Source organism: Mobula hypostoma, chromosome 4, assembly GCF_963921235.1.
Source record: "Mobula hypostoma chromosome 4, sMobHyp1.1, whole genome shotgun sequence".
Classification (NCBI taxonomy): domain Eukaryota; kingdom Metazoa; phylum Chordata; class Chondrichthyes; order Myliobatiformes; family Myliobatidae; genus Mobula; species Mobula hypostoma.
Window position 1 is genome coordinate 121,070,327 of NC_086100.1, and position 13,318 is coordinate 121,083,644.

The 13,318-nt window shown below is 39.3% G+C and overlaps 1 long non-coding RNA gene across 1 annotated transcript; it reads right to left on the reverse strand.

Annotated features, from left to right (window-relative positions):
• Positions 1 to 594: 594 nt before the first annotated feature.
• On the reverse strand, positions 595 to 12,585 carry LOC134344906 (uncharacterized). Its single transcript, XR_010017560.1, has 3 exons — positions 12,539 to 12,585; positions 3,344 to 3,455; positions 595 to 863 (listed from the first exon to the last, which is right to left on the reverse strand). It is a non-coding gene; the product is annotated as an uncharacterized LOC134344906 (long non-coding RNA).
• Positions 12,586 to 13,318: the final 733 nt, after the last annotated feature.

Genomic DNA, 13,318 nt, shown 5'->3' on the forward strand with positions numbered 1-13,318 from the left:
CCACGATATTTACTCTTCTACATAAACTTTCATACTTTAAACTCCAGAGAACATACAGTGATAGAGTTGTACATAACTGAAACAAGCCATTCAATCCACCTCATCCACACTGATCTGTGGTGCCAATCTATACCACTCCTACGTACCCACTTTAAGGCAATATCCTCCTATGCCTTGGCTATTTGTCTATCTGAGATTTGTCCTTCTCATCCTTTCTTCACAAGATAATTCCCACGTCACTGTGCTCCCATTAATTTCTTAAATAACGAAAGTTCTCTTTTCTTTTCTCTGCACATTTCCGGGAAGACGTTTCTAATTCATACTCTTTATCTCTTGCAATGGGCATACAGAGCGTGGACAGCCAGCATTACGTTTTTCCTCAAGGTGGCAAAGGCGAATACCAGAGGACATCTACTGAAGGTGAGTGCGGGAAAGGTCAGCGGTGATGTTAGTGGTAGTTTTTTTTTCCATATAGAGAGTGTTGGGTGTCTGGAATGTACTGCCAAGGAAGGCAGGGGAGGTGGCAGAGCCGGATACAACAGAATCACTTAAAAAGCCCTAAGATAGGCACATGGTGTAAGAAAAATTGAGGGTTATGGGATATGGATGGGTTGATCATGGAGTAGGTTTATGCAGGTCGGCCCAACATCATGGGTCTAAAGGCTACACTGTGCTCCACTGATCTATGTTCTAAAAGCTACCATTTTATTTGCCTTTCTAAATACTTGCTGTATCCACACATTAACTTCCCATGATATTCTACAACAATTTCCAGATCCCTCTGAATACAAAGTGTCAGACTCACACTATTTAAATGGTTAAAAGTGGAACACGTCGGAAGTACTCAGCAGGTCAAGCAGCATCTGTGGAAAGGCAAAAAGATTTGAAGTTTTGAGTCATGGAAAAATGTAACGTTCTGCTTTCCACATCTTCCTTCAAAGGACACAACCTCACATTTCTCCTCGTTATTCTCCACTTTCCATATTTTTGTTCGCTCATTTGACCCATCTGTTTTACTTTCCACAGGTTTAAGGCTGTTTGCTTCATAATTTCCCCACCTTTCTTCTGCTGTCCACAAACCAGGATATATTACACGGACACAAGATGCTGTAATCAGATGCCATAACTTGAAGCAGGTCAGACAGCATCTGTGCAGGGAAAAGGACAGTTCACATTTTGTGTCAAGACCCTTCATCAGTTCATTCTTCTAAGTCAATAATATAAATTGTAAATAGCTAAAATACTCTTCTAATCATAAATTGCCAACTTAGAACTGACATGTTTATCAGCATTCTCTAGGTAGGGATAAACTCCCCATTCAGAATCACCATCCATCAACACTGACTGTAGCTGGACCAAATGCAAAGGTCCAAGAAAACTTTCCACACCACCCCACCTCCATTGTTACTTCACTGCCCACCAGGAGGCTTTGAATAAGTGTACGAAAAGCACAGCAACAATTTAATGCAGCTGGGCTGGATGCCGACTGCTAAAACTGACAGGTGTTATTGCAACGTTCAGATAACAAAAAAAGATTGCAATTTCTGCAAATAATTTTTAAAGAATTTTTGAAAAATTAATTTATAAAACATTAAAACTCTAAGAAATTAGTAAAAAAAATCATTCTGGACTATTGATGGGTCTAGATAAATCGAATACTTAAATGGGAGCAGCTGAACACAGGCAGCCAGCCAGAGACATCAAGGTTCAACCTTACTGTTCACTACCTCGGAAATATTACCCAATTTCTGCCAATATGTTATTCTCAGTCTTATTGCCTCACCTTATCCAATAAACCTTTATGTGACATCTTATCAAGTTAATTTTGGAAATCAAAATATTCTACACCTGCAGATTTCCCCCTAGCTACCCTTCCAATTCCTACTTAATCGATGCGTTAAACATGATTTAACCTTCATAAAGCCATATGGCCCTGCTTGTAGTAATATATTATCAATGCTAATTGCTGCTGCCCTGGCACCGTACTGTGCTGTGGCATTCATTTCCATGGAGCTGTGGGTCATTTGAGCTCCTTATGGGAGTATGAAAGTCTACCTATTCTAAGAATCCTTTGGCGTGGATACTATTTTGACACTTTCTGCATAGAGCAGCTCCTTGTTAAGGACCAGATACACAGCTTGGCTATTAGGTAGGCAAGACTGAATAGATATCCGTTTCAGATTGTGTTTGAATACACATTGTCTTTGGATGAGCTGAAGGCATATTACAGCGGCAGTGAGAAGTATCTATTTTGCCCGATTGCATTATATCTTCCTAAACACTCTATTATCCCTTCCTTGATATTGGATCCCGCCACCGTCCCTGCCATAGATAGTAACTGATTTAACTCAAAGATCCTTGTTTTCTTTCTTCTTTCCCTAATTAGCAATCTTAAATTCATTAGTCTTCATCCACATGGAACCTCTTCAGAATCATAGAAATTTTGGAGTTTGTTAAAGGGTCAGCACAACATCATGGGCTGAAGGGTCTGTACTGTTCTATGTTCTGTGAAAACCAGTGCTTCAACTACCTCTCCATGTGACTTGCCATCCTTCAGCCCCATTAATTTGTATATTACTTTTACTGAAGTGATAGGAATTGTTTGGCATTCCTCCATTATTTAACCTTTTGGATACCTAACATTTTTTTGGAATATTTTCATGCCATTAACTGTGAAGATAGATCCAAATAATACGTGCATGTAACGAGAGCTGTATAACTCATCTCCTTCTACCATAGGCCACGAACATCAATCACCCTTGCTGTGGATCACCTGGAGGTCCAAGATGCTGTCGTTACATGCACGTGCAGTTCAACTCTTTGACTGATCATGCAGAAAGTTTGAAGTTAATAACTCATCTCCTTCTACCTTAGGCCACGAACTTATCAATCACTCCTGCTGAGGACCACTTCTAAAAAGAAGGGATCCGTATGCTACACGACCTCTGGACTAAGTGTGTACATGTAGAAAGGGACTATGTTGAAAAATAAATGTGCTAGGTTTTCTAAAATTGACTCCTTCTACCGTAGTCCACGAACTTATCGATCACTGCTCGTATATCAGCAAATACATTGTAGGTGCAGACCAAATTCCTAGCCTCCATTTTAAACTTATTATTACCTTTTGTATAGCAATATATAAAAAATTGATAAGTATTTACATGATAACATTGTAGATGCTGGTTTCTATTCTTTTGCCCCAGGACATTTGTTAAATTGGACCTATCGTACTCTGGTGGTAACTTTTATTATGACAAACTACTCGGTGATTAAGATGCAAACTAGTTGCAGATGTCATCAGATATTAGGTACTTCCAAGATCTAATTCTTTTAATGTACTTACTGTTGTGACTGTGATCAAAGTCACCGGAGAGATACTGAAGCTGGTGGATTTAGGAGTCTTTATTCAGCACAATCAGGCATCATACTGGAGAGGCTTTTGGAAGAAGAGGCTCCTAGATGCAAAGTACATTACATTTTTATACCCTTAAGATCAATGGTAACTCAACTGAGTTTCAATCGTTACAATGACACCATTTTCTTCAATACTTTGGGTTGACAATACTTCCTTTGAGAGACATATAATTTTCATGCTCCTAGATCTTCACACCAACCCTCCAGACACCCTAGATTGGAAGTTAATCACCACCCTCTCTTAGTTGCATTCATGCTTATGCAGATATCTCAGGTCAATGGGGTTCTTCTTGATTTGCAATCGACCCCTGTCTGCAGCTCCAAGAAGACTATTGTTCTGAGCTACAGTTTAAATTCAATCTGCAATCCACATTCAAATCTGAAGAATGGTTGCTGCTGAAATTAATATTTGCTATATTCCGTAACTTCAGAATACGCTCTAACACTTACCCAAATATGACTGTTAAATAAGGAGCCATGTGTTATTTTGATTAAAACATGATGTAACTTCCATTGTATTCCCACATACTTATAGCAACTTTTCTGGAGTGTTTGAAACACATCACAATATTTTGATGCAGTACTAAAGGCATAGTACATTACTAAAGAGTACATTAATAAAGTTGTGAATCTGTAATTGTCTCTGCCTGTTTGACTGGATAAAATAATTTAATGCAACATGGGTAGTTTTTCCAGTATCATGTCTAAGCACCCTTCCTCACTAAGAACACAGTAAAGTGATAAAGTGATTCAAAGGCAAAATATTGTAGACGTTGAAATGTGAGATATATAGAACATGATGGAAAACTCAGCAGTTTAGGTGGGTAGAAAGATATAATAAGTTAATGTTTCAGGCTATTAACAGTTCATCAAATTAATTGATTATTCAACTGATTTGCTGCATGCAAGTGAACAACTGGCAATGCACAATAAAATTAGTCAAGACTAAACACACGATACAATAATGGCAGCCATGTTGTAGCATGCTACAATTTTGTAAGAAATCTGAATTTTCAGAGTATTGCCTCTTCTTTTGTATTTAGACGTCTACTAACTGTATGAATTTCTAGGTATATAACAATATCTTTTAGTAATTAATTAGTTCTAAATGTCTCTGAGGGTGGCGGGGTGGAGATACATCTCTACCAAAGGGGGTATAAGGTGCTCCTTCCTACTGCTAGCCTGCAGATCACCCTTGGGCAAGGTGTAGCATCTGCTGGGCTAAGCACACTCAATCAGGGTCAAATAAAGCCAGGGAGCAGATGCATATCAGAAGTCCTGGTTATGTGACCACTGACACCAGGCAGACAATCTCTGAAGAGCATTGATAATGGCTGGGGTCATCTGTCTTGTAAAGGCATTGCCCAGGAGAGGGTAAAAATAAACCACTTCTGCAGAAAAGTTTGCCAAGAACAATTATGGTCATGGAAAGACTATGATAGCCTTTATCATGCAACATGGCACAAAACAAACAAACAAAAAGTCTTTGAGCTTGTCACCATACACTATATACTGTAAATGCAATTTCATTCTTTCTTTGTGTATTCTGCCTCATCGATTTTCACCAGGTTAGCGACCATCCCATTGCCTTTGCTGCTTACAACTTTCCTTTATATAGGATCATATTTCCTCTTACCACAGAAAGGCTGTTTTCTTTATGAACTTATATCATAAAAAGTGGAAAGAGATTCCTATATTGTTTTCAGACATTTCTTTTGTTATACAGAAACAGAGGTCAGGAAGAGAGAGTTTTGACAAAAATAGTATATTCTGTTATCAGGATTGTCATTATCTTGTATATATTATGTGCTGGATAATTGCACAGAGGAAATTGCTTTGTTTTGGATGGCCTACAGTGATCATCAGTATAATTTTATTTGGAATGTGATAGCTTTTAATCAAATAATTATCATAATAGATGAGAGAACTGTAACAAAGCTCAGCATTCCAATAAATATTTGCATAGCTGAGGTTGGGAAAAGATCCAAAGTGTTATGCTGCTGATAATTTTAAGACAATGTCCGGCATGTCTGGAATACTATGGTGGTCATGGGAATACTTATTATGACATATTGAGAAAAACAAATACTTTGATATAGATAAGATATGCAAAGTATAATAAACAAAAGGCCCAATTACATTCTGTAAATTATTTAAACTAACAAAAGCAGTCCTCTCTTCCTCGAACCCATCTCAAAATGGACATCACTCCAAAACTGTTTCAGATAAGATAAACTTCTGCTTCATCGTCACTGTAAAAGGAAAGCCAACCAAATGCTACACACTGATTTGTGATGCTACTGTATTTATCCCATGAAGCTCATCAAGCTGTGTATTATCTGGAACAGCATAGAAGCATCCTGTTACACAAAATGATTACTATCTTCTGGACTTCCTGTTTAAATCAAAACAGTGCTTTTTTCTCTGTTATTACAAAATAACAGATAATTTGTGTCTAAACAACTAGTTAACTTCATTATGTCACTGATCTTAAAGTTCATGCTATTGTGCATGAGAGTGTGCCAACAACTGACTATTATTTACACAAAGGTACTGAACATCCATGCTGTGATGAAGACTAATGTTTCTTGGAAACTTTCCTTCCTGAGAAAAAAAATTACAGGATAATAATGTCACTAATTATGCAAAAGCACAAAATTTCAGTCTGAGAGCACTGATTTTGAAAAACAGTGAAATGATGAGAGCATAGTCAGAAACCTGCAGAAGCCTGGTCCCTGCTTCTGAAAACAATAGAGAGGAACTGGAGGAGATACATATTGTGTTCACCAAAGTGATGCAGGAACCAAGAGGATACAACCATTAGGAAAGAATAAAGAGGCAGGGGCTTAAACAATCTTCTTTCAGTCTACACCACCAACACCCATTTTTAATTCTAGAGACACCTATTAAGTGAACAATGAAGTTTGGAAGTTGCCTTAATAAATGCCTTTAAAACTAGATGAATTCACATAAGGAAGAAAATTTTATCATAAATAAGCTCCAAACAAAGAGTTGTTAATATTAATTCCTAAAAATAAACATTATGCCTTTTTTTTACTTTTCCAGCAAAAGGGAAATCCGTATTCCATTTGCCTTCACATGGTTAACCTAAATGCATATCTTTTTGTTGCCACCTTATATTTCCTTAAAACGTACTTTCTTATCTTAGTGGTATCAGAAAATTTAGCAGCTTTACCTTTGCTTCTTCAACTAAGTAACTTGCATAAACTGAAAAATGTTAAGGCCACAGCACCAATCCCCATGGTACACCACAAAACAGTGCTAGAAAATGTTTAATTTATGCCAGCTCTACTTGTTCCAGTTAGATGGCCAATTTTCGATCTATAAGAGCTTTGACTAGCAGCCAACCTGGACATTGGAAGTTTGGAAAGGAGGGGACTTCAATCGGCTCCACTGCCCAAGGATAAAAAGCCAGCAGCAGGTCATGCAGTGATAAAGAACTTTTAACCAGCAACCGATCTATATTTGGGATTGACTAGTAAAAGCAAATTAAAGGAAGGCAGGGGCAAGAGCAGTGGATGTAGTCAGAGTGATGATCTAAAGGCTTCAGCTCCTTGAGGCTTCATTGAAGAGAGGCTTCATTTAGAGAAAGCAAAGGAAAGAATATCTCAAGCAACACACATCAAAGTTGCTGGTGAACGCAGCAGGCCAGGCAGCATCTCTAGGAAGAGGTACAGTCGACGTTTCAGGCCGAGACCCTTCGTCATAATACTGCCTGGCCTGCTGCATTCACCAGCAACTTTGATGTGTGTTGCTTGAATTTCCAGCATCTGCAGAATTCCTCGTGTTTACGAAAGAATATCTCAGGTTTTTTTATCCTTCCCTTCTTTACATCTGCTCAGCTAGGACAGTAGAGATGCCAGGCAGGACAGTGAAATACTCCTCTTGCGGGATGTGCGAAGGCAGGGAGACCTCCAGTGTCCCTGACCACTACAACTGCGAGAAGTGCATCCAGCTAGCTGCAGCTTCTAACAATCTGCGTGACGGAGTTGGAGCTGGAACTGGATGAACTGTGGATCATTCAGGAGGCTGAGGGGGTCATAGATAGGACATATAGAGAAGTTGTTACACCCAAAGTGCAGGACACTGTGATGATAAAGGGATTCATTAGTTAGCAGAATGGACAGGAGGTTCTGTGGGCGAAAACGAAATCCCCAGATGATATGTTGCCATCCAGATGTCGGAATCCAGGATACCGCGGATTGAGTCCTCAGCATTCTTAAGTGGGAGAGTGAACAGCCAGAAGTCGTGGTCCAGCAATGACATGGGTGGGATGAGTGACGAGGTTCTGCATCGGGAATTCAGGGGGTTAGGTGCTAAGTTAAAGGGCAGGACCTCCAGGGCTGTGACCTCAGGATTGCAACCCATGCCACGTGATAGTGAGGTCAGAACTAGGAAGACTATACAGTTTAACACTTGGCAAAGGAGTTGGTGTAGGAGGGAGGGCATAAAATTTTTGGATCATTGGGCTCTCTTTCAGGGTACGTGGGACCTGTACAGAAGAGGCAGTTTGCACTTGAACTGGAGGGGGACTAATATCCTAGCAGGAAGGTTTGTTAATGCTATATGGTGGCGTTTAAACTAGAGTCGCAGAGAAATGGGAACCACAGTGCCAGATCAGTTAGTGGAGAGGTTGCAGAAGCGGATGTTGATAAGACCTCAGACAAAGTCAGGAGTCAAAAGGTTGAGCATGGTGTGACCAGTGTCCTGAGCTGCATACATTTCAATGCAAGAAAAGTGGATAATTATGCTGACGATGAGGCAACTGGTTTACAAAGAGGCAATGCATAGTGAGGAGAAGCTGTAGATAGGGCAAAATTGCAGTTGACAGGATGAGTTGCAATGTAAAAGCCAGACAAAATCAAAAAGGGTAAATATAGGACTGAAGGTGTTGTATTTGAAAGTGCACAGTATATGGAATAAGGTAGATGAGCTTGCAATACTGTTGCAGATTGGCAGGTATGATGTTGTAGGCATCACTGAATCATGGCTGGAAGATTATAGCTGGGAGCTTAATATCCAAGGATACACTTTGTATCAAAAGGACCGGCAGGAAGACGGAGGGGCAATGTTGTTCTGTTGGTAAAAAAATAAATCAAGTCATTTGAAAGAGGTGACATAGTGTCAGAAGGTGTTGAATTGTTGTGGATAGAGCTAAGGAACTGCAAGGATACAAAGACCCATATGGGTGGTGTATACTGACCCCCAAACAGTAGTAAGGATGTGGCCTACAAATTATACTGGGAGATAGAAAATACATGCCAAAAGGGCAATGTTAAAATAGTCATGGGGGGACTTCAATATGCAGGTAGGTTGGGAAAATCAGGTTGGTGCTGGATTACAGGTGGAAGAGTTTCTAGAGTGCCTACATGATGGCTTTTTTAGAGTAGCTCGTGATTGAGCCCACTAGAGGATCAGCTATTCTGGACTGGGTGTTGTGCAATGAACCAGAATTGGTTAGAGAGCTTAAGGTAAAAGAAATCTTAGGGGACAGTGATCATAATATGATCAAATTCACCCTGAAATTTGAGAAGGACGCTAAAGTCAGATGTATCACTATTACAGTGGAGTGAAGGGAATTACAGAGGCATGAGAGAGGAGTTGGCCAGAATTGATTGGAAAAGAACACTGGCAGAGATGACGGTAGAGCAGCAATGGATAGAATTTCTGGAAACAATTCTGAAGGCACAGCATAAATCCCAAAGAGGAAGAGGTATTCTAAAGGAAAGATATCATAACCATGGCTGACACGAAATCAAAGTCAACAGAAAAGCCATAGAGATGGTATAGAATAGAACAAAAATAGTGGGAAGTTAGAGAATTGGAAAGCTTTTAAAAACTAACAGAATGCAACTATAACTTCATTAAGGTGGTAAAGATAGAATATGAAAGTAAGCTAGCCAATATTATTAAAGAAGACACCAAAAGTTTCTTCAGATACTTGAAGTGCAAAAGAGAGGCGAGAGTGGATATCAGACCACTGGGAAACAATGCTGGAGAGGTAGTAACGGGGGACAACAAAATGCTGGATGAACCGAACAAGTATTTTGCATCAGTCTTCACTGTGGAAGATACCAGCACTATGGTGGAAGTTCCAGGTGTCAGAGGTCATGAAGTCTGTGAAGTTACCATAACTAGAGAGAAGATTTTTGGGAAACTGAAAGGTCTAAATCACCTGGAGCAGATGATGTACACCCCAGGGTTCTGAAAGAGGTGACTGAAGAGATCGTGGAGGTATTAGTAATGATCTTTCAAGAATCACTAGATTCTGGAATGGTTCCAGAAGACTGTAAAATTATAAATGTCACTCCATTCTTCAAGAAGGGAGAGAAGCAGAAGAAAAGAAACTATAGGCTAGTTAGTCTAGCCTCAGTGGTTGGAAGGGTGTTGGAGTCGATTATTAAGGATGAGGTCTCAGGGTACTTGGAGGCACATGATAAAATAGGCCGTAGTCAGCATGGTTTCCTCAAGGGAAAATTTTGTCTGACAAATCTGTTGGAATTCTTTGAAGAAATAACAAGCGGGATAGATAAAGGAGAATCCGTTGATGTCGTGTACTTAGATTTCCAGAAGGCCCTTGACAAGGTCCCACACATGAGACTGCTAAGAAGCTATGAACCCATGGTATTACAGGAAAGATTCTAGCATGGATAAAGCAGTGGCTGATTGGCAGGAGGCAAAGAGCAGGAATAAAGGGAGCCTTTTCTGGATGGATGCCAGTGACTCGTGGTGTTTCACAGGGGTCTGTGTTGGGACCAATTCTTTTGACATTATATGTCAATAATTTGAATGTGGTACTTGATAGCTTGCTGCAAAGTTTGCAGACAATATGAAGATAGGTGGAGGGGCAGGTAGTTTTGAGAAAGTAGAGAGGCTACAGAAGGACTTCAAAAGATTAGGAGAACGGGCAAATAAATAGCAGATAGAATACAGTGTCGGGAAGTGTACTGTCATGCACTTCAGCAGAAGAAATCAAAAGCTTGACTACTTTCTAATAGGAGAGAAAATACAAAAAACCTGAGGTGCAAAGGTTAATTTACAGGTTGAGACTGTGCTGAGTAAGACAAATGCAATGTGACTACAAAATAAAAGCAAGGATGTAATGTTAAAACTTTAGAAAGCACTGCTGAGGCCTCACTTGGAGTATTGTGAGCAGGTTTGAGCCCCTTAAAGGATGTGCTGAAACTGGAGAGAGTTCAAGGGAGGTCATGAAAATGATCCCAGGATTGAATGACTTGTCATATGAAGAGTGATGGCTCTGGGACTGTATTCACTAGAGTTCAGAAGAATGAAGGGTGACCTCATTGAAACCTATTGAATGGTGAAAGGCCTTGATAGAGTCGATGTGGAGGGATTTCCTATGGTGGGGGAGTCTAACACCAGAGAACACAGTCTCAGAATAGAGGGACATCATTTTAGAACAGAGATGAGGAAGAATTTCTTTAGCCAGAGAGTGATGAATCTATGGAATTCTTTGCCACAGGCAGCTGTGGAGGTGCAGTCTTTATGTATATTTAAGGCAGAGGTTGATAGATTCTGGATTGGTCAGGGCATGTAGAGATATGGGGAGAAGGCAGGAGATTGGGGCTGAGAGGGAAATTGGATCAGCCGTGACGAAATGGCAGAGCAGACTCAATGGGCCAAATGGCCTAATTCTGCTCCTTTATCTTGTTGTCTCATGGCCACAATGTCCTTTGATATGTCACTTTCTCATCTGCTTGCTGGAAATACAAGTACAATATATTCACTATTGCCCCTTTTACCATAGCACATATAACCTCTTCAAAGAACTCCAGTAAATTGTTTGATCTGCATTTCCCTTTCACAAAACAATGTTCACTTTGCTTCATGGCCTTGATTGTTTCTCAGTGCCCTGAAACAGTGTCTTTCATAAAAGCTTCTTACATGTTCCTTAAGATAAATATTAAGTTATCTGACATATAGTTTCCGCTTCTTGACCCCCTTTTTGAATAAAAGACTTCCTTAATCCAGAGAATGAAACCAACACACCAACTATCCTATTAGCCACACCTTTTAAAATCCTCAATGAAGTTTGTCAGGACCCAGAAACTTGTCAGTGCACAACTCAATAAAAATCACATAATACTATTTCACTGGCGATCGTAATTTTCCTCAGTTTCACCCCGCCCTCCAATTTCCAATTTACAGCAACTTCTAGGATGCTTCTATTATGTTGTGAAGATTAAATGCAAAGGGCCTGCATAATTTATCTGCCATCTTCCTGTTTTTTGTAATTAATTTTGCAGTATTAATTTCAACTGCTATAATTGGCCACAATTGAGCTATTCAAAGCAGTGATCTCTTTGATGACAAACAAGAGAAAATCTGCAGCTGCTGTAAATCCAAGCGACACTCACAAAATAATGGAAGAACCCAGCAGGCCAGGCAGCATTCAGGTTAAAACATCGACTGTATTGTTTTCCATAGATGCTGCCTGGCCTGCTGAGTTCCTCCACTGTTTTGTGTGTGTTGATCTCTTTGATGCTTGGCTTCATAAAAAATTTGGTGCAGCAGGAAATAATATAGTGTACTTTTTATAGCATTATTGAATTAGCAGCCAGTTACATCACTCAAATGAAGAAAATGTGAAGTAAACTAACTACCCAGTGACTGTCTACAATACTTTGTAAAATTTGACAAATAGTTACAAAAACAGAAGGGAGTTATGGCCAAATGATAAAGAACAATTCTTGAAGCTCAGAAATTCTTTGAAGTTCGAAGTTCAAAGTACATTTATTATCAAGGTATGTATGTAGAATACAACTCTGAGATTTGTCTTCCCACAGACAGCCATGAAACAAAGATAATCATGGAACTCATTCAAAGAAAAACATCAACACACACACACACAAGAAAAACCAAATCACGCAAATGCCATAAAAAAGTGAAAAACACAGAATATAAAACAGCAACCTACAAAGTCCGGGCACGTTCAGTTCGGCTCAGCTCAATTCAATCCAGTGCTGTGTCTTTCGTTATCTGCAGGACACCCTGATCAGAAACGCACAAAATAGCAACAAGAAAGGTATCACCAGATCCAGAAACACATCATAACGTGAACTAGAGAGTCCAATCCACATACCTGGTTGATTAAGGCTTGCCCAAGACCAAGAACTCTGGCACCATCCTCCAACAGCATCGAGAGAGAGAACATTCAAAATTTAAATTACATTGAAAATCAAAGTACTTCAGAAACACAAAAGTTAGCCTGTCTCTCTTTGCCATCTGTTAATTGTTTTGGAGGGGTTAGCATACTTGAATAACCATAATAATAAAGGTAGTTTTGTATTTAACAATTAAAGTGCTGAGATTTCCACTGAATTTTACCATCTTTTCTGTGCAATATCTTTCATATTGTTTTGTTTTACAGCATTGTTTTATGCCTGGAATAGGGTCAGTTGATTCTAAGCCTGAATTGGTGAAAAAAAACAGTCATGGTGACCTGTGAGGAAGTGTATCATGGAGGAGATTAATTCACACTACTTGCTGAAGAAGTGATCCATCAGTTACAGCAGCTGGATTCATTTCAACATCAAGTAGACAGGAAGCACTTCTATATGGACTATATATCTGCTTCCTTAAATGGTATCCCGCATGAATATAGTTCAAAGCTTGAGAATTTGGTGAAGAGGGAAAGAAGGTGATGCTGGTGCCTTCACTAAATGTGGTGATTTGTTTTCACTTCAGACAGGGAGTATTTACATTTTGTCTGGTCTTTAGCGTAAGCTATCATGTTTTCTTTAAAGCTTATATCAGACAAAAAGACAGGCAAAACCAATATAGATTAATTAACTTTTAACAGATTAACTAATTAGTTAAAAATAAAAGTTAAATACAAACCAAAGTAATTTTTAAAAAGCAA